The sequence below is a fragment of the Vulpes vulpes genome, chromosome 1 (assembly GCF_048418805.1).
Source record: "Vulpes vulpes isolate BD-2025 chromosome 1, VulVul3, whole genome shotgun sequence".
In the NCBI taxonomy this organism is placed as follows: Eukaryota; Metazoa; Chordata; class Mammalia; order Carnivora; family Canidae; genus Vulpes; species Vulpes vulpes.
This window is the reverse complement of record NC_132780.1, coordinates 71,800,205-71,821,173: the sequence shown is the minus strand read 5'-3', so window position 1 is coordinate 71,821,173 and position 20,969 is coordinate 71,800,205. Positions and strand designations below refer to the sequence as shown.

At 45.0% G+C, this 20,969-nt stretch overlaps 1 protein-coding gene across 1 annotated transcript in view; it reads right to left on the bottom strand.

Moving 5' to 3' along the window:
• The window catches only part of PRKN (parkin RBR E3 ubiquitin protein ligase), a 1,279,940-nt gene that overhangs the window by 17,996 nt on the left and 1,240,975 nt on the right, over window positions 1-20,969 (bottom strand). The window lies entirely within an intron of this gene.

The window sequence follows — 20,969 nt, the reverse complement described above, 5'->3', positions numbered from 1 at the left end:
CATGACCGGAGAGACTAGATTCCAGACAAGTCAGGGGACGGGGTGACTATTAAGTCATTCTAACTGAAATAATAATATCAGGTATAATAATCCCACAGGGATGCAAACGCAAAAAGTCATCAGCTCTACGGTTTCAGACCTAACATTCAGAGCAGACACACTCTAAACAGGCCAATGAAAATGCCGCCCAGCATGCCTCCCCGAGCATCCTTTTCCCACACAGCACCGAGGAGGAGGCCCTGGGGAGGACTCCACCTACCTCTTCTTCCTGGGAGGGAAGGCTCTCTTGCCTTCTTACCTTTTTCCATCTGAGGCAGTAAATTTGTGTCTCAGGGGCCTGCTGCCCAGGGAAACTGAGAGGCAAGCCTGACCTTGGGCCCTGGCTCTCCTATCCCTCCCCGCCTGCTCCTTCTCCCCCTCTTGTGAGGCTCTGCTGAACCACCATCAGTGCTGGAGATGTCACACCCTTTCTCAGGCCCAGCCAGTGCAGGGTCCCTCTGTGCTCTCACTCACAGTGCTGTGCGGGTGTGTCCATTTCCACACTTGGCACTCTCGTGATCGCACAACCTCCCTGGACAGCAAATGTATTTTTTGATGTTGTTTTGTTTTGTGGTAGAAGTTACTGCCTTCCCCAATCCACCCCCTCCACCTGACCCCCACCCCAGGCATTAAGCAGTTCTGTGTATAACTTAGAAGCCGTATTTCAGAATCCTTTCCCAATCAACGATATGGCACTCCATGCCTCAAATGCTCATGGAAGCAGCCCTCTCGCCCTTTTACTGCTTTCCCCACGGAGTCCGTGAACATGACTTGAGGGTGGGCTGATACAGAACCGTGTCTAGGAATCTTGCCGGGACACCTGCGAGGTTGTGGGTTTGCAGTCTGCAGTGCACCGGTGCAGAAGGAGGGGATCCCGGCTGCTTTAGGATCCTGGAGCCAGGAGGGAAGGAGTTTGAGGAAGAAACGGTGAAAATCTTTCTATTACATTAGGAAGAATGCTCCCTGTGTCAGGGACTTTATGGCGATCTTTGATTCGGCAATCGCAGCCTCCCCGAAAGGCAGGTTTTGTTTCAACTGTTTCTGTTAAAGGAACCGGGCTTTGAGAACCTACTGGACTTGCCCAAGGTCACACAGTCTGCGAGCCGCAGAATCAGAACGTTAACTGAGAGCTCTCTGATTTCATATCCATGCTCCTGCGACTACAACTGGTCTCACTAGATGTCACGTGCTACGAAGAGGACTAAGGGATTGAAGGTCATGACAAGATTGTGAGCAGTCCTACAGCAACTTGCAGCTAACAGGCGAGGGGGAGAAAGCTTCGCTTGCCCTGCCAGCACCATGGAACCCCTTACTCTCTTGCTTTTTCACAACCGATTGCCTCTTCTTTTGCTATTCGCCATCCCTGCTACCTGTCTGGCTCTCGCTGCCATGTGACTGTTGAAATGGTTCTAGAAAGGACATGAGTGAGACCCCAGCTGCTAAAGCCAATGCCTCTTCTTTGCCCTTATTATCTCTAAGTGCCCCCCTTGTACCATACACTTCTGGGATTCTTTCCTCTTGGGCAGGACAGAGCCACCAAGAGGGCACTGGGTAGGCCCACACCCTCACATCAGTTACTCTTGTTTCCTGACTTCACCCACTAGATCCACACAGAAGGACAGCCAGAGACTCACATCACTGGGACAGCTCTTACGGATACTGGGAAACCAAGAAACACAGCCCCGGAACATCCTTCTAGTGGGCTATCTGTGACCAAGTGACAGTTTGTGTTAGACTTTCAATGATCAGTTCCTGGTGAAAAGGACTGTTACCAAGCCCTTTCTAAGGACATGAACACCTCTTGGCTTAGCATCTTCTAGGAGTGTCTTTGAAACTGCTGTTCAAATCCATCTGGAATTTATTGTGAGCAGTGGTCAGAAGCCCACTGCTTCAGGATCACTGAGAGATTTTTCAAAAATATACATTCTTGGGCTTACACCCTGGAGATTTGCAGTCAGTAGATGTGGATTTGAAGCTTTAAGGACAGCTGGGGGAATGTGAGGTTCAGGGGAGTTTGGGGACAAGCTCCCTTGGTTAGTTGGATGAACTTCTTCTCTGTTATGACTTCAGTCATTGAGCTACAAAGCAGGGCCTTGTGTTGCTAGGAGGTGACGGTTTTGTTGTGATTCAGCATTATTGCCCTTACATGGGATTAGCTGTGTTTCATCTAGGGCAGTGTAACAATTAGGTTAATTGCATAGGCCTCTGTGCTTGCTTATTGTTCGCCCATCAAGGGAAGGGATGGTGTGTGTGTGCAGTGGGGGTGGGAGTGGGATGGGAAAAGTCTCCTTACGTATTAGATGGCTAAAACCAGCAATTTCCTGCATTTTCCTAGATATCTTCCAAATTGTATTAGTAAGGTAAAATGTTGGCTTGATAGCCAATGTATGGCTCAAGAGGGGGCCATGGTTTTCATTTATATGGTAAAAATTTTTTTAAAAATATTTTATTTATTTGAGAGAGAGGAGAGAGAGAGAGAGAGAGAGAGAGAGAGAGAGAGGACACAAGCATGGGGAGCAGCTGGCAAAGGGAGAGGGAGAAGCAATCTCCCTGCTGAGCGGGGAGAGCCTGACATGGGGCTCTATCCCAGGACCCTGAGATCATGACCTGAGCTGAAGGCAGATGCTTAATCGACTGGGCCACCCAGGTGCCCCTATATGGTGAAATATTTTAAGCAAACATTCAGAGATGTCTGTATCAGAAGTGGTTCAGAGCAGGGCTTTGAAATCATCATGCCTGAGTTAAGCCCCAGCTTCATTCTTTTCTTACTGTGTAATTGGACAGGTGGCCAAACTCAGTCTCTGCCCATCTGTGAGTGTGATGAATGTGGTATATACTTCACAGGGTTGGTGTGAGTCAGTAAGATAAAGGGACAAAGGACTAATGCAAGCCTGGTGCATCTGAATGCTAAATTCCTGCTTCCTGTGATCATAATCATTATTATTTTGTCATCATTGTGATCATCATCATCATCACCATCATCACCACCTTCATCATTATCATCTCTGGCTGAAGAGGTGGGAATATCAGACTATGTGAGTTTGTGCAAACTAGAAGACTGCTGGAAGTCTGGTTTGGCCGTAAGTCTCCTTTGAAAAAGACAGGTAAATCAAAGAGTCCTCAGAGAGGTTTTAAAATTTGTACCTAGGGGTTGCTGCAAATATACACGTAAGTTAGGTCAACTTGAGAGACTGTTGACGTGCATGTTGTCTTTCCTGCTTCAGGAAACGTTTTTGTGACATCTGTTTAGCCAACACTTGGGAGAAGTAAATCCTAATTCGAGTCACGTTCAAATCTGTTTTCCAAAAAGGATGAGGTGGCCATTAATTACTGAAAACGCTGTTGCCTTAATTCAGGTGGAAATATTTTCAGGTGAATGCCAGCTTTGAAGTGTCATCTTTCTCATCAAAATTAAATGCCCAGATAACATCACTTGCCATGTAATCTCTGCAGACGGTAGCCTTCCCAGAGTCCCAGCAAAGTGTCACAGGTGTTCTAGCTGAAGGCCGCTGCTTGTGAGCGCTCTGCCCCCTGCTGGTGAGTCAGAACCCGGCCTTACCTTTCAGACCTAAAGAGGGCAACAAAATTTGTTTCCTTCTCACATTTTAAAACCTATTACTGTCTCTTTTGGGGTAATATATGTACATTATTATTAATGATATACAATTTCAAATTAGAAATAAATATATTGGAAGTAGTTTCTATATACTTACTATATATCTATACATACAGATGCAGAATATATACGTATTTAAGAACTCATTGGAGTACTGCTTTTGTAATAGAGTGTCTGACCCGAGGGATGTACAGGCTACTAGGCTACACTCTTGCCACCAAGTTCCAAACTTCACAGGCCACACTTTCAAATTTAGAACAATATCTTTGATGACGGCAATAACAATGGTGATTTCTGCTGTGAGTGCAACGTGTACCAAGCACCACTGTGGGACTGGACCTCTAGAGTGACTACTGCCCAGCGGGGCCTTAGCTGCTTCAAAGAGGGGAAGGAAGCAAAGAATGTCTATTAGTCTATTTGGAGATTGATGAAGAATAGGAACAAAATACATACCAAGTAGCAAGATTATTAATAGGTATCATGTATTGGGCGTTTTAAAGTGCTTTGTGTTCAACTATTATTACCGATTGACAAATGGGGAAGAATTCACAGTTGATCAAGGAAGATAAGGTAATTTGTATTCTTGATAACGAAGATCTCTAGTCAAGGCTTACTTAGGGAATTAATTAATTAAAATTTCAACACAGACAGGATTTTGAATACGGAAGCGCCGCAACTGTGAAGAGGAAGCCAGAGCAGAGCCACGTAGCTCGTCCTCTGTGTAAAGTGAGGCTATTCTGGGACAAAGCAGACTATTATTTTTGCTAGAGCTGACACAGAAATCTATTCATTCAGTGAGCAAGTGTTGGGTGCCTGTGGTATGCCAGGCACCGTCCCAGGTACCGGAGATGCATTAGTAAGCAAAAGAGATGACGAGCAATCGAACAACAAAACCAAAACATCCCTGCCTTGTGGCACTTGCATTAGCAGAAGAGAGGTTCCCAAACCGTGGCATGTACCAGCATCATCTAGAGGGCTCCTTGAAACACAAATTGCTCCAGGTCCTCCCCAACAGCAGTTTCTGAATCAGGTCTGGGGTGGGGCCTGGGAGCTTGTGATTTAACACTCCCCTGGGTGATGCTCATGCTCTGGTTCCGGGAACTTCCCTCTGAAAAGCACCACTAGCAGATCGTCCGCATGCAGCAACGGATGGAACAGATTTGGGGTGTGTGTATGTGTGTCCCTCTGCCCAGCCCAATGTAATCCTGTAGAGTGTGGATACTGGGGTGGGGATGGATGAGGACCGAATGACCTCATTCTGCTCACACCATCATTTGTCAGGCTCTCAGCTAGGCATTATGCATGCATTATTTCAATAAATCTTAATGATTTTACAATATCATATTATAGATGAGTAAAAACGTGGCTCTGAGAGATTACAGGACTCACTTCATAATTACTACAACTAATGTAGCATCAAGATTCTCCAGAGAGAGGGGATCCCTGGGTGGCTCAGCGGTTTAGTGCCTGCCTTTGGCCCAGGGCATGATCCTAGAGTCCTGGGATCAAGTCCCACATCAGGCTCCTGGCATGGAGCTTGCTTTGCCTTCCGCCTGTGTCTCCGTCCCTCTCTTTCTTTCTTTCAATATCTATCATAAATGAATAAATAAAATCTTAAAAAAAAAGATTCTCTGGGGAGGCCGAACCAGTAGGGGATATATATGTGTATAAAATATACAGATTCGTCTTAAGGAATTGGGTCCAGGGACTGTTTGAACCGGCTAGTTCAGTATTTGCAGGGCAGGCTGCCTGCGTTCCTGTCATAGTCTTTTTTTTTTTTTTTTTTTTTCGTTCCTGTCACAGTCTTGAGACAGAACTCCTTCTCTGGAAAAACCTCAATCTTTGCCCTTAAGGCCTCCAACTGATTGGATGAGGCCCATCCACATTGCTTGAAGAAATACACACCTAGAAATGTAATGTTAATGACCAAACCCAAAAATACGTTCACGGCAACAACTGGACTGGTATTTGACAGAGCGGTTGGGCTGCACTGCCTCGTCCAGGGTCCCAGAACGTAACCGTGATGGCGTGGCATGGCTGAAACTCCTTCTCCAGACCAGATCTGTTTGCCTTCAAAACCATTCTGGAGACACCTGGGTGGCTCACCAGTTGAACGTCTGCCTTCGACCCAGGGCGTGATCCTGGGGTCCCAGGATCGAGTCCCACATCGGGCTCCCTGCATGGAGCCTGCTTCTCCCTCTGCTTCTCTCTCTCTGTGTGTCTCTCATAAATAAATAAATAAATAAATAAATAAATAAATAAATAAATAAATATCTTAAAAAAACAAAAACAAAAACAAAAAAAACCCAAACCCATTCTGCCCTGCCTTGGACTCCTCACAGAATAAGGCCCGGCAGGTGAGAGATGCACACGCAGGTCTTGCTGAGAGATGAAAACTTGGGGAATAGGGAGCAAGTGCTGCCGGCCCTCTGTGCTTGCACTGGGCAAAGGCTCCACGTGACAGGAGGCAGTCAGAGCAGATGAACCGCTTCTTCCCACAAATGGTCAACGAGCCCTCCCGCGGGTGACAGTATGGATTTCCTCTCCACGTTTAATCTGTGAGTGAAGGATTTACAGCAGCCAGTAGTCAGCTCTTCACACCTGCACTTCACTCGGAAATGCTGCTCCGGTGACAACAGTCCTTTGATTCTCCTGCCCCTGTTGTCAGTCCCAAGTGGCAAACACCCCTGGTTCCCCAGGGCATCTCCTGTGGCTCTGGCCTCTTGCAGATTTTTTTCCCTTAAGGATTTAGCGCCATCTGGTGAGTTAGAGGTGCCCTGCAGCCGTGTCCCCTCCCTGCGGCAGGAGGCAAGGCGGGCTTGCCCGGAACCATCAACTTGGGTGGGGGTAAAACAGTGTGTGGTGTGCGTGTACGTGGGGGGCTGTGGGGGGGGAGCGGGGTGTATGTGTATGTGTGTGTGAGGTGCGTGTACGTGGGGGGTTATGTGTGTATGTGGGGGTGCATGGTATCTATGTGGGATGTGTGGCTGTGTGTGTGAGGGGTGTGGGGTGTGAGGGTGGTGTATGTGAGTGTATGTGTGGGGGTGTTTGTGTACATGGGGTGTCTATGTGTATGTGGGGTGTGTTCGTGTATGCAAGGTGGGGATGGTATGTGACGTATGGCTATGTGGGGGTGTGTGGGTGTATATGGGGGTGCACGGTATGTATGTTGGGTGTGTGAGGTATGTGTGGGGTGCGTGTAAGGTGTGCAGGGATGTGGGGGTGGCGTGCAGTGTATGTGTGTGTGTATGTGAGGGTATGTGAGGGTGTATATGGGGGTGCATGGTGTGTACGTCAGGTGTGTGCAGTGTGTGTGCGGTGTATGGGGGTGAGAGGGTGGCGTGTGGTGTATGTGAGTATGTGTGGGGTGGGGGTGGTGATTGAGGTGTATGTGGGGGTGCGTGGGGGCATACACGGGGGTGCCTGCTGTGTATGTGAGGTTCCGTCTGTTATACAGGACACAGACTACCAAATTAGGGTGAAGAGTCTACATTTGGGCCTTCTCGAGCAGGTTTGCCAGGATTCCTAACCCCCCGCCCCTGGATCTGGAAGCCATGAGGTGGCCCCCATTCAGGCGAGCCCCCCCCTCCTGAGGAAGAGTCCAGGAGCCAGGCTGCTGAGGATGGGGATCGGGGCCGGAGGGGAGGGCCTCTATGGGGGGGGGTGCTGGGTTCGGGCTGGGGCTGAGGTAGGAGAGCACAGGTAGCATGGCGGGTCGTGACCCGCAGTGAGGACGCCAGGCTGGGGAGGCTTCTAGAGAGAGGGATGCTGAGCCCACGAAGTTCACAGTGGGGCTCAGTGCAGGCTCTTCCTGGAGTGACAGCCCCAGAAACGCAGGAAACAGTCGGAAGGGCAGGAGGGTCCCTGGAGGGACAGAGACCTGCTCTGTGTGCCTCTGAGGTCAGGCCCGTGTATCCGTGTGTGGGCGTGTGCACCTCCCTTTGCCCTCTGGTGTTGTCTTTCATTTTCTCTCTCTGTAATGCCTGAGATTTTTATTTTTTATTTATTTGTTTTAAATTAATTTTTAATTAATTTATTTATTTTATTATTTTTTAGATTTTTTATTTATGTATTTATTCATAGAGACACAGAGAGAGAGGCAGAGACACAGGCAGAGGGAGAAGCAGGGCCCATGCAGAGAGCCTGACGTGGGACTCGATCCAGGGTCTCCAGGATCACGCCCTGGGTTGCAGGCAGTGCTAAACCGCTGCGCCACCGGGGCTGCCCATGCCTGACATTTTTAGCATTCAGCCTTAAAAATACCCAAAGCCCGAGTTTTACCGTTTTGTAGTTCTTTACAACTTATACAATGATTCACATACCTTCTCATTTCATTATTTATAGCTCAGTAGATCTTACTGGCCCCAGGTGGCAGGTGAGGAAAAATGCTGTTACAATGTGAGGGACTTGCCTGGAAGTGGGGAAGACAGGAACCAGTTCTTGAGAGCCGGCCCCGCTCCCCCAGAGCCCACCTGTCATGGGCTGGGCGCTTGGGAAGTGGGGTACAGAGGGCCCGGGTGGGGGGGCGGGGGGCGGGCACTTGTTCACCTCCTTTCCACCGAGCTGCACACTGGGCACACCTGAACAGATGCATCACCGTCCCTGTGGCCCCGGGGCCACCAGGCTGGTCTGGACCCCGGGGTTCAGGGCAGCGGTTATCCAGAAAGCTGCTTCACTTCAACCAACAAGCGATTCCAGAACTACGCTCCTAAATAACCGACACCTGCGCCTCTGGGAGACTACCTCTCACCTGGCTCCTGGTTCCGGGGCGATGCTTGTGCAGGGCGCAGAAGATGGCCAAGAGATAATGGGGTGAGAGAGGAGGCAAAATATATCCAGGAATCCGGGCTCTCCTTGTCTCATTCTCCTCCACGGGGAGGCACCCCTCCCAGCCTCTGGCCAGACACCCCTGGAGGCTGGGGTAGGGAGGTGGCGGAGGGGCAAGCGACTGGACACTATATCCCTGGCTGCAGCCCAGGCGTCCCCTCTCAGGTGCCTAATGCATCCACTCCTTCGCCTGCTGGACACCTGCTCTCGGACGTCCAGCGTGAGCGGTCTGTCCCTGCACCCCCTGCTTTTGCTCCAGCATTTCGTCCTCCAGGGAAGGGCGCCACCATCCACCCAAGTTAGAAATCCGAGCGCCGACCTGGACCTCTGCTTCTCTGGTCCTGCCTTCTAGGTCATTGACGTGGCCTGTGGATCGGGCCTCCAGCCCCACCTTCCCGCACGCCCGGCTGCCCTCACCGGTGCGCCGGGTGTCCCTCTAGTCGTGGATCTGGGGTGGACCCTCTGCCGCATCCGGCCCCATCCCAGCTGCTGGTTCTCCACACCATCCAAGACTGTCCCTCAAAGAGCACTTGAGGATGTGGGGACAGGCCCCATCCAGTGACATGGATGAATGCTGAAGGCCAGCCTTTGGCCTCCTCCACTCCCCCCGCCTTGGGACAGACAACTCTCAAGAGCCACCTCACTTCCCAGCCCCACTCCATCCTCCAGGCAGCACCATGGAGTTACCTCCTCTCTCTGCTCCATCCAGCCTCCTTCTCCCCCTACTGTGCTGCTCCTGACAGTGCTCCCCATGACCCTCCTGTGTGCAAGTCTCAGAGGTGTCTCAGAGGCTGTTTCCCTGGGGACCTGACCCCAGGGAAAGGTCCTGACCTGACCTGACCCTGGTACAGGTGGTACCAGGGGTGGTCCTGGGACACGAACTCTAAAATGGGGGGTCGAGGTAGAGACCCAGCAGCAGGTGCCCATAAAGGAGGCTGTTCCTGGTGGCAGACAAGCACTGGCAGTCTTGAGAGGCCACAAAGTGCTGTGCAGTGGGGCAGGCTGCCATGCAAGCAGCCCTGTCTCTGGCCATGCAGCCATGGCATTCAAGGTGTCTGTGGCGGGAAAAGATCACGTGGAGTTTATTGCAAGCCAGAGGAGAACCATGATGATGGTATGTAGGGCTCTGCAGAGGAGACTTCTGCACCATTTGGAGTAAAGCTCTTGGCACGCTCTGCAGCCCCCTGGGGCTGGAGCATCTAAGCAGCAGTCCTTTTGATAGCAAATGGTCAAGTTCAGTAGTCGTGGCTTTAGTGTGGCACACACCCTGGGCTTGGACCACTGGGGATGATAGGGGTACAGAAGCCTGGCCCCCTGTGATGTAGAGTAACTCGGAAGGGCCCTTCCTGCTCCAGAGCTCTTTATAGGACTGTTGCAGCTGCACCAGCATTCAACCCTCTCTGCCCAACCCTGCTCCCTGCACAGTGCTCCCAGAGCATCCTCCAGTATGCCCGCTTGCAAACCTCTGGGCTCAGGGGCTGCTTCCTGAAAACTATTACAGTTCCCTACTGTTTCTCCTACTATAGCTACTGATCTTTTTTTTCCTTTTTTTCTTTTCTTTTCTTTTTTCTTTTCTTTTCTTTTTTCTTTTTCTTTCTTTCTTTCTTTCTTTCTTTCTTTCTTTCTTTCTTTCTTTCTTTCCTTTCTTCTTTCTAAAAAGATTTATTTTCAGAGGGAGAGAGAGAGGGAGAGTGCAAGTGGCGGGGGACAGAGGGGGAGAGAGAGACTCCCAAGCAGAATCCCTGCTGAGTGTGGAGCCTGAGCCCACGACCCTGAGATCATGACCTTAGCAGAAACGGAGAGTTGGATACTCAACCCACTGTACCACCCAGGCACCCCGCTAGCGATCTTTCAGAAACACCGATCTGACAATGTCGATCTTCCTTGAATCTTTTAATGCCTTCTCAGTGACTTAACATGGCTCATATGACCCTTAATTCCAACTTCCTTGACATTACTCATACGACCCGTTATTTGCTACCCTCTGCCTATTTCTCCAGCTTGGTCTATTGCTACTGCCGCCAACACTTTACGCCGTGATCACACTGAGCTTCTCTCACTCCTCTGAACGTGCCATTCTCCTTCATCTCTAGAACTTTTCATACTTCATCTCTCCCTAGAGCATCCTTAAGTCCTGTCCTTGTCTGGATAGCTCATCCTCTCAGTATCAGATCTCATTTCTTTCTATGACTAATTCCTTGAACGTCTTAGAAAACTAGATGTCCTAGCATCCTCAACTTCCCTGATTGTGGCTCTCAGCATATAATATTTTAATTATTTGTTAATTTGGTTTTCTATGTCACTAGATTATAAACCTCGTGAGATCAAGTCTTGTTGGGGTCTATCTTGTTTATTTATTCTTTTAAATATTTTACTTATTTATTTATGAGAAAAACACACACACACACACACAGGTAGAGACACAGGCCGAGGGAGAAGCAGGTTCCATGCAGGGAGCCTGATGTGGGACTTGATCCTGGGACTCCAGGATCATGTCCTAGGCCGAAGGCAGGCGCTAAACCGCTAAGCCACCCAGGGATTCCCAATCTTGTTTAATGCTATAGCCTGTAGTCTTAATGGTACAGAGTAGATGCTTTGTAAGTATTTACTGGATATTCCTCTTTTTTTCTTCTTTTTATTGATTATAAGAAATCAAGACTTAGCCAAAATCAGATTCAAAGTCATGTAACAGAAAATGTAACACAATGGTTGGAGACAAAATCCTACCTATAGATATATTTAATTTTTTATGCAGTTAGCTCTCAACACTTCAAATAAGGATATTTAACACAAACACATAAATGTCAAGCTACCAATAAATAAAATAAATCAATTTGGAAGATCTGGTAACATTGCTCCTCCAATTTTACTTGGTAAAATTAAACGGAGCTATGTACTTCCAGTTTTGCATGGATCCCCACAGGCTATGTGCAATTGTGTTTGTAGGCAATTGTTTTAATGTACTTTTCTGCTGCTGTATTTGTTTTTAAAGGAAAAGTTGGAAGAAGAGTGAAATGTATCTTCATCCTTATCAAAACATAGGAAAGTCCATGAGTTTAACCCAGCCTCCTTTGCTCATGGACACTACTAGTCCGGTCCCTGTTAGCATTTGAGTGCTGCCGTGGTATAGTATTTCACTAGCCAACAGTAGCCTACACATATCCTTTTTCAAAATGCAGAGTGACACCAGTTAGAAAGACTGATTGTCAACTTTACAATCCTGGGTGGTCACTCGTTCTCCTTGTACCTTGCTTATAATATAGGTTTATGGCATAATGTTGTGAAGAGCTCAAACCGAGAAGGTGTATTTGAAAGTGCTTTGTAAACAAGTACTCCACAAACGTACATTATTATTGTTATCCCAGGCAAAACGGAGGTTCATTCTTCTAGTTTAGGAGGCAGATGGAGGGAACAGTGGGTTACCATGGGCAATCTTATTTTCTCTTATGATTCAAAAGATGGCTAAGACAAAAGTCAGCCCTGTAACTACTGCCCCTTCATTAAAAATTTTTAAACTATTTATTTTTTTTATTATGCAAAACAAACTTTTTAGAACGTTTTAGAGTTAGTTAAGACAAAAGTCAGCCCTGTATCTACTGCCCATTCTTTAAAAAATTTTAAACTATTTATTTTTTATTATGCAAAACAAACTTTATAGAGTGTTTTAGAGTTACCATTTTTTCTGCTTTCACCTCATTATGAAAACAAGTAGCTAGATTTTTGCCTTTGAAGAGACATGACTCTGAGATTTTGCTATGAAAGATATTTTCCATCTGAAAATTTTTCCACAGAGTGTTTCAATTTTCGGGTTTGATTGAGGTATGATAGACATATACAATTGTAAGATATTTAAAGCGTACAAATGGTGATGTGATGTATCATATATTGTGCAAGCATTCCCTCCACCGAGTTAATACATCCATCACCCTCACATATTACTGTGTGTGTGTGAGAACATTTCAGTTCTACTCTCTTGGCAAGTTTCAATTATATGATACAGAGTTATCAATTATAGTCACTAGGTTATACATGGGATCATTGGAACTTATTCATCTTGTAGCTGAAAGTTTGTACGCTTTCTGCCAACCACTTTTCTACTCCCTGTTTCTATGGGTTTGACATTAAAAAAAAAAATCCACATATATGTGATACCATGAAGGATTTTTCTTTCTCTGTCTGGCTCATAATGCCCTCCAGTTTCATTCATGCAAATGACATAATTTCCTTCTTTTTCCAAGACTGAATAATATCCCACTGCTTATGTATACCTCATCTTCTTTAACCTTTCTTTCCTTTTTTTTTTTTAAAGATTTTATTTATTTATTCATGAGACACACACACACACACACACACACACAGAGAAGCAGAGGCACAGGCAGAGGGAGAAGCAGGCTCCATGCAGGGAGCCCAACATGGGACTCGATCCTGGGTCTCCAGGATTACGCCCTGGGCCGAAGGTGGTGCTAAACCGCTGAGCACCCAGGCTGCCCTATTTCCTTTGAATATATATGCAGAAGTGAAAATGCTGGATCATACAGTAGTTATAATTTTAATTGCTTGGGAAACCTCCATTGTGTTTTTCATAGTGATTGTGCCAATTCATATTTCCACCAGCAGTGCACAAGGGTTTTCTTTTCTCCAAACCATTGCCAGCATTTGTTATCTCTTGTCTTTTTTAAACTAACAGGTGTGAGGTGATGTCTCACTGTGGTTTGATTTGCATTTACCTGATGATTAATGATGTTGAGCAGCTTTTCATGTACCAGTTGGTCATTTCTATGTCTGACTTTTGCATATTGATTTTATATCTTGCAACTTTACTGAAATTATTTATTAGTTCTAACAGGTTTTTGGTGCAATCTTTTGGGTTTTCTGTATATAGTATCACGCCATCTACAAATAAAGAGACCACTTCTTCCTTTCCTATTTGGATGCTTTTTATTTATTTTTCTTGGTTAATTGCTCTGGATAGGATTTCCAGTACTATGTTGAATAAAAGTGACGGGCATCCTTGTCATGTTCCTGATCTTAGAGGAAAAATGTTCAGTTTTTTACCATTAAGTATGATGTTAGCTGTGAGCTTGTCATATATGGCCTTTATTATGTTGAGGTACATTCTCTTTATACACAGTTGGCTGAGTGTTTTTATCAGGAATGGATGCTACATTTGGACAAATCCTTTTTTTTTTTTTTTTTAAATTTTTTTTTTAAATTTTATTTATTTATGATAGGCACACAGTGAGAGAGAGAGAGAGAGAGAGAGAGCGAGGCAGAGACACAGGCAGAGGGAGAAGCAGGCTCCATGCACCGGGAGCCCGACGTGGGATTCGATCCCGGGTCTCCAGGATCGCGCCCTGGGCCAAAGGCAGGCGCCAAACCGCTGCGCCACCCAGGGATCCCTGGACAAATCCTTTTTATTTGAGACCTTCCTTTCTTGGTAAGTCTAGTAAAGGTTTGTCAATTTTGTTTATCTTTTTTTTTTTTTTTAAAACAGCTTTAGTTTTATTGTTGTTTTTTGTTATCTTTTTAGTCTCTATGTCATTTATTTCTCTTCTGATCTGTTATTTCCCTTCCTCTACTCACTTTGGGCTGACTTTGTTCTTAATTTTCTAGCTGTTTGATATGTAAAGTTAAATTGAGATTTTTGCTGTTGTTTCTTGATTTATGCATTTCATTTCAGTTCAAAGAACTCCTTTAACATTTTTTTCTAATGGTCATGAAGTTTGTCAGCTTTTGTTTGTCTGGAAAACTCGATCTCTTCTTCAATCCTAAAGGACAACTTTCCTGTGTAGAGAATTATTGGTTGGTAGGCTTTTATTTCTTTCAGTATTTTGAATATATCACCCCGCTCCCTTCTGGCTGGGAAAGTTCCTGCTGAAAAATCTGCTGATAGCCCTCTGGGAATCCCATTGTACATAACAAATTGCCTTTCTTTTGCTACTTTTAGGATTCTATTCTTTAACTTTTGAAAATTTAACTACAATGTGTCTTGATGTGGATCTCTTTAGATCTTATTTAGTACATTTTGGACTTCCTGGATCTGGATGTCTGTTTCTTTTGCCAGGTTAGGGAAGTTTTTTCAGCCATTATTTCTTTGAATAAGCTTTCCAACTCTTTCTCACTTCTCCTCTGAGGACCCCTAGAATCTGGATGTTGGTCTCCTTGATGGTGTCCCATAAGTCCTTCATGCTATCTTCATTCTTAAAATTCTTTTTTCTTTTTGCTGCCCTGATTAGAGGAGTTGCACTGGCCTGTCTTGGAGCTCATTGATCCTTTTTTCTACTTCATCTAGCCTGATGTTGAACCCCTCTAGTGTAATTTTCAGATCAGTTATTGTATTCTTCAGCTCTGTGACTTCTGTTTGGTATTCTGATAGATATTTTATCTCTGTTGGAACATTTTGTTCATGTGTTGCTCTCCTGATCTTGGTGAGCATCTTGATGACTGTTATTTTGACTTTTCCATCAGGTAAATCACTTATCTCTGTTTCAGTAAGATTTGTTTCTGGTGATTTATCTTATTCTTTTGTTTGGAACACATTCCTCCATTTCTTTATTTTCCTTGATTCTCTGTGTTGGTTTTTGTGCATTAGATACAATAGCCACCTCTCCCAGTCTTAAAAGAGTCGTCTTATGTAGGAGATGAGCCTTGTCAACTAACCTGGCCTAAGCACTTGGCTGTCACTCAAACTTTTGTGATGGTTCAAGCCTCTTTCTTTGTTCTTAGTGCCTTCCAGTAGTTGACGATATGTCAAGAACTATCAGGATACCAAAGGGGAGGATTGCCCTCAGCACCTAGATTCAGGCTGATTAGAAGTGGAATACTCAGGTGGCAGCTGGGAAAGTATGTAGTTACGCCCCTTCCAGAGAGAAACTGGGAGATAGATGGTTTTGCTTGTTCTCTCTGTGCTGAGTCCAGGTGTACCACCATAAAGTGGTGGTAGTGATCCTGCACCTGTTACACACTGCTTCTTTGTTTGCTACAGTCTTGTGGGAATTGTGATTGCAGGCCCCCTTGGCTATTAAAGCCAGGTGCCCATCCTTAAGGTGGAAGCTGTGAAAACTGGGTGTCACATGTGTGTACAAGCTCCTTCAAGGAGATACTAGCAATTTGGTTCTATTATTGGATTAGGCTGAAGGGAGAAGATGGGAAAAGTATTTGCTCGATTCCCTTGTCTCTGGGGAAGATTGCAGCCAGCCCTTAGATGCCTGCTAAATTAGAAACCTGACTCCCAGGTGGCAGGTTTTCAAGTATTTTGATAGATCCCTTTCAAGAAAAGACGGGAGATAGTATTTTTTTGCCTGCTTCTTCTGTACTGAGCTCTGTGAGGGGGGGAGGAATAGCCAGTTACTATGTGTCATTAGGACTGTTAGCTACAGTCTTGTGGAACTCATAAACAAAGCCTCTTTGGCTGTCAGAGCAGAGATCAGAGACCCATCTCTTGGGTAACAGCCATTGAAGTTGGGGTGCAGACTTGTGCGTAAGCTCCTTCCAGGAGGACATTGGCAATTTGTGGTGGACTACAGGGAGAAGGTGAGTGAGGCATCCTCTCATTTTCCCAGTTTCTGGGGAGGATCACAGCCAACCCCTAGTGCCTGATAAATTAGAAGCCTGGCCTGGAAGCAGCAGCTTTCAAAGCAGGCAGGTAAACCTCCTTCGTGGAAAGACTGCAAGATGGGATGTTTTGCTTGCTCCCTCTGTGCTGAGTCCTGTGGGGATAGATGTGGTGACTGTGGTGTGCCCCACTGGAATTGCTTCTGTATTTGCTGTAGTCCCGTGGGTCTCAAGGTCATAAGCTTTGTTGGTTTTCAGAGCTAGGTTTTTGGTAACCAGTCATAACAGCCAGGGTGCTGGATGTGGAGTCCAAGATGAAGCTGGGAGTTGAGGGTTCTGCCCTAATTGTATGACACAGGGCCAGGAGTGAGGTTTATGGCAAGAGTGTGTCCCAGCCTCTCCTACCCATTTTGATGTGGGTTTTTTTTTCTCATTCATCTGATATGTAGGAGACACTCAGCTAGTTTCTGGATCTCTTTCAGAGGGCATTACTCCATGAGCACCTGAAGTTTTGTTGCATCCATGAGGGCGGGGAGCTCAGGAGCCTCCTATGTCACCATCTTGAATGACTCCTTTCACCATTTCTATAGAGTGCTTTCTCAGCTTCATGGTGAGAAGGGAGGTTTGGGGATGAAGGAAAGAGTTGTCATTCTTTCAAAAAGCACTTAATGAGTACTACTGTATCCTAGGCATCCCAGGCACTGGAGGTTATAAAGAGGACTGGAGGTTTGTACAAAATAGGTACAAATCTTGCACCAATAACGCTCTGAATTTTAATGAAGAGATAGGGAAACAATATCTCAGTGTGATTAATATACAACGAAAGTATATACAGTTGTCTGAGAGCTTCAAGGAGGTAGTGGGGGTGGTCAGATGGCTTCATGCAGGAGGTGATATATGAGCTGGGTCTTACAGGTTGGGTAGGAGCTTGGCAGGCAGGGGTGGGCACACTCCCTTTAGACACTGTAGATTTATTACTTGGAGAGAGCAGCCACTGTTCCCAAACTTCTTTCATTGGGTACTGCCACTGAAAATGATTTCCTCTGTGGCTCTGGACAATATCATTAAAAATCTAGAAGTCTCAGTTTGCCTTCCAGTTGAATAGGGAGAGTAACATGTACTACTTGGAACCACTGGGAGAATGAATCAATTTATGTGGTTTGCAAGAGCAAGTGTTTACTTATTAGAAAGCCTCCAGAGGGAATATATGGAAGGAAACAAAGCGTGGGGAGGAAAACAGCCAGGCAAGAACAAGGGGAAGCAAATGGGACTGGACTCTCATTAGCCTGTGATGGATTGATCTTCTGTCACTGATTTCCCAAACTCCCAGCAGTTTCAACCTAAAGCTTGTTCAATATTTTAAAACCAATTTAAAACCAATTTTTGAGTTTGCTTTTTTTAAAAAAATTATTTCATTAATCAAAAAATGCATTAAGCTTAGGGTCAAGCAGCCTAACTGATGGAAAAGGCCTGATTGGGCCCCAGGAGACATGGGCTTGCTTGGCTGGATAATGTAATATCAAAGACCAGAAACCGCTCAGCTTTCAAGGGAGAACAGTGGAGAGTAGCTGCAAATACTGAAAGGGAAAACCTTACAAGTGAATTGAACTGAAAGGAAATGTGAAGAGGGTTAATGAGGGTATTTTGTTAGTATGAGCAAAATCCAGACATGAGGCTGCATCCAAAGCCTTCAATTCCAAGGGCGGGGGGCAGCGGCTGTGTTTAGATTCTTATTGTTGCATGTATAGAGTGTTCTCCTTTCAAAAATTTCTTATTGGTGGAATTGCAGAGGTCATCTGCCTGGAGATCACTGCCATTTGAGAGAAATACAGGGAACAGAAAACAAACTAGCCCTGTTAAAATAACAGTCCTTCTTTTTCTTACTGAATGGAATTGGATCTTTTAGTTTGATGAAACAGTTCATGTGGTTCATCCTTTTCCATGTCCAAGAATAGCTATGATTGAAATCAGGAGCCTTTGGAGACTTGGTAAATCAGAACATAGAGAATGTGCTGGTTACTCTGTATTCTTTTCCCTCCTCTGCCCTGCACCTGGAAGGCTGACCCACACAGTCTGTGTCACTAGGACTCCTGGAAGTTGGCTTTCAGTTGGATGTGACTGATGGGAGACATTAACAAGAGATTAGAGGGTGAGAGAGAGAAGTCAAGATGTCCATCTTCCTTCCCTTCCTGCTTGGGGCCCACTGGCTATGCTGGACCCTCTGTGGTCATACCTCCCGTCAAGAGGCCCCACCTCCATGGCTCCAGTTCACAGGCTTATTCCCTGTGTGACATCATTTCCTCTTTTTGTCTCTTCATGTCTCAGGTGGTCATGGCTCCTCACTGACACTGTACTAGGAGGCCTTCCATGTTGTTTTGGGTTCTTGTGACCCTTCCCCACTACTGTAGGTCATCTGTGACCTTTTAGTTAAAATCTCTTCATGTGCATCTGAGTTGGATTATTTTTTCCTGTAGGACCCTGATAAATCAGAGACATAGGGAAAAAGGGCAGTGAAACCCCAAGAAGTACCTTCTGTTCTCAGGCAATAATGGATAGAGAGACTCATCCAGTTTAGTTGGTCAATTTGTTTTGTTTCCAATAATAGCAGTATGATATGGGCCCAGCAGCTTGAGTGAGGCAGAAAGGAGCTGAAGCTTCAGGGAGGTCTTACTACAGGGCTGCCTCTTCCTGAATTCTTTCTTGGATAACTCTGTGCTAAACTGACTATTCTTGGGCAGTCCAGGTGGCTTAGTGGTTTAGCATCGCCTTCAGTCCAGGGCCTGATCCTGGAGTCCCGGGATCAAGTCCCGCATCAGGCTCCCTGCATAGAGCCTGCTTCTCCCTCCTCTGCCTGTGTCTCTGCCTCTCTCTCTTTCTCTGTGTCTCTCATGAATAAATAAAAAAAATCTTTTTTTAAATTATTTTTTATTTTTTATTTATTTTTATTTATGATAGACACACACAGAGAGAGAGAGGCAGAGACACAGGAGGAGGGAGAAGCAGGCTCCATGCTGGGAGCCTGACGCGGGACTTGATCCCGGGACTCCAGGATCACGCCCTGGGCCAAAGGCAGGCGTTAAACCTCTGAGCCACCCAGGGATCCCCAATAAATAAAATCTTAAAAAAAAGTAAATCGACTATTCTTCTGAACTCCTATCATACTGATTGTGCAGCCCGTGTGGCATCTAATACAGTAAAACCTGTGACAGCAGGTACTGTAGCCCCAGAGCCTAGAACAAAGCCTAATGGATTATGGGTGTTTAATACATATATGATGAATGAAGACATATATGTCTTTTTCTTTATGGATGCAACAATCACTCAACAAACATCTATTAAATATCTGTGCGCCAGATAAGATATTTGCCTCTGTTTCTTTGTCCATGCAGTATTTTCTGCTGGAATGTTCTTGATCATCCTTTACCCACTGTCATTTTGACAAACTCTGATCTACATTCCATGTCTTTTCTGGGGAGGCATTGTACAAAGCTATATATTTCCTAAACTTTGTTTTGCATATTACTATTGTTATCTATTTTCCCTTAGGTCTCCCCTATAACTCTTTCATGTGATTCTAAAGAAAAATATACTTATCTGCAGGGGCATCTGTGTGGGGCAGTGGGTTAAGCATCTGAGTCTTGATTTTTGGCTCAGGTCACGATCTCATGGTCATGGGATCGAGCCCTGTGTTGGGCTCTGCTTTCATTGAGGAGTCTGCTTGAGATTCTCTCTTTCCTTCTCCCTTTACCCCTTCCCCTGCTTGCTCTCTCTCTAAAATAAATAAATAAATCCTAAAAAAAAAAAAAAAAATGCTTACCTGCAGTTTTCCAGAAGAATGTCTGGTGGATACAAATGCTAGATTTAATGTTTGCTAATTGGTGGTCTTTGCAGATACAGGATCCTGATCATCTAATGCTTAAGGCCAGCTCTAGCTTTCTTCCACTTTCCTGAATTGAATATTCAGTTTTCAATGGTTTAAAAAACTTTGGGGGTGCTACCTCAATCATTACCACCAAGGTTAGTTGGTTCTTCTGAAATGAATCATGGATTATCAAGTGGATCAGGCACTGGGACAACTTTACATTAAGCAGTTCTCTCCTTCACCTTATGGCTATTGTTTTCAAATAAATAGATACTAAGGTGTCACTTCTTGAAAGCTTTGTCAGTATTTGTGGTTATAAGAACATATGGATGTAAATTTCTAGACCAACTCCATTTCTCAGTTCCTTGGTCTAGTCTAGCTCTTCTGGGCTACAGGGTCCTGGGGTAGGGGAGTCTCAGGGTTAATATTATTCCTGACATCAGTATGCAGTGAGCTCGTATTTGAATGCCCCTGGGCTAAAGTAAAATCACCAGAAAGAGCATTTGCTGCCTCTGTTGCAAAAATTATGGTAATTCAGACCTATCTCCCAATATGCTCATGGCCAACATTTTAGAAGCTGATAAGAAGACCTGAATTCACAAGTTATATTTATTTGGTTATGTTAATATTAGTAAATAAATCCACAAAATACCTTATAAAGATATACTTCTTTATGCTCTGATATTATAACATTCAGATATTTTCTATTCTCTACTATAAAATTAAAACGTTCTAAAAAAATTAAAACGTTCTGAAATTTCTATGTCTATTTATGAGGTTCCTGTCAATAAAATAACTAAAAGATTTATCTGGGTAGACTTAATGTTTAAAACCTTGTTAACATCTCTATTAGTGGAAAAATAATGAGTGAATTCATCAACTGTGCTGAAATTTTTACTCCTTTCCTCTAAGGTTTGTTGATCATAATTAATAAATAAAAGAAAATGTATTTGCATTTCCCTAAGCCTTGATATAGTACATTGGAGAGTAAGGTTCAGTAAACACGTTCTTTACCTAATCAAGACTGAAATACAATTTAGCATAGTTCATGATATTGCTAAAAAACAATAA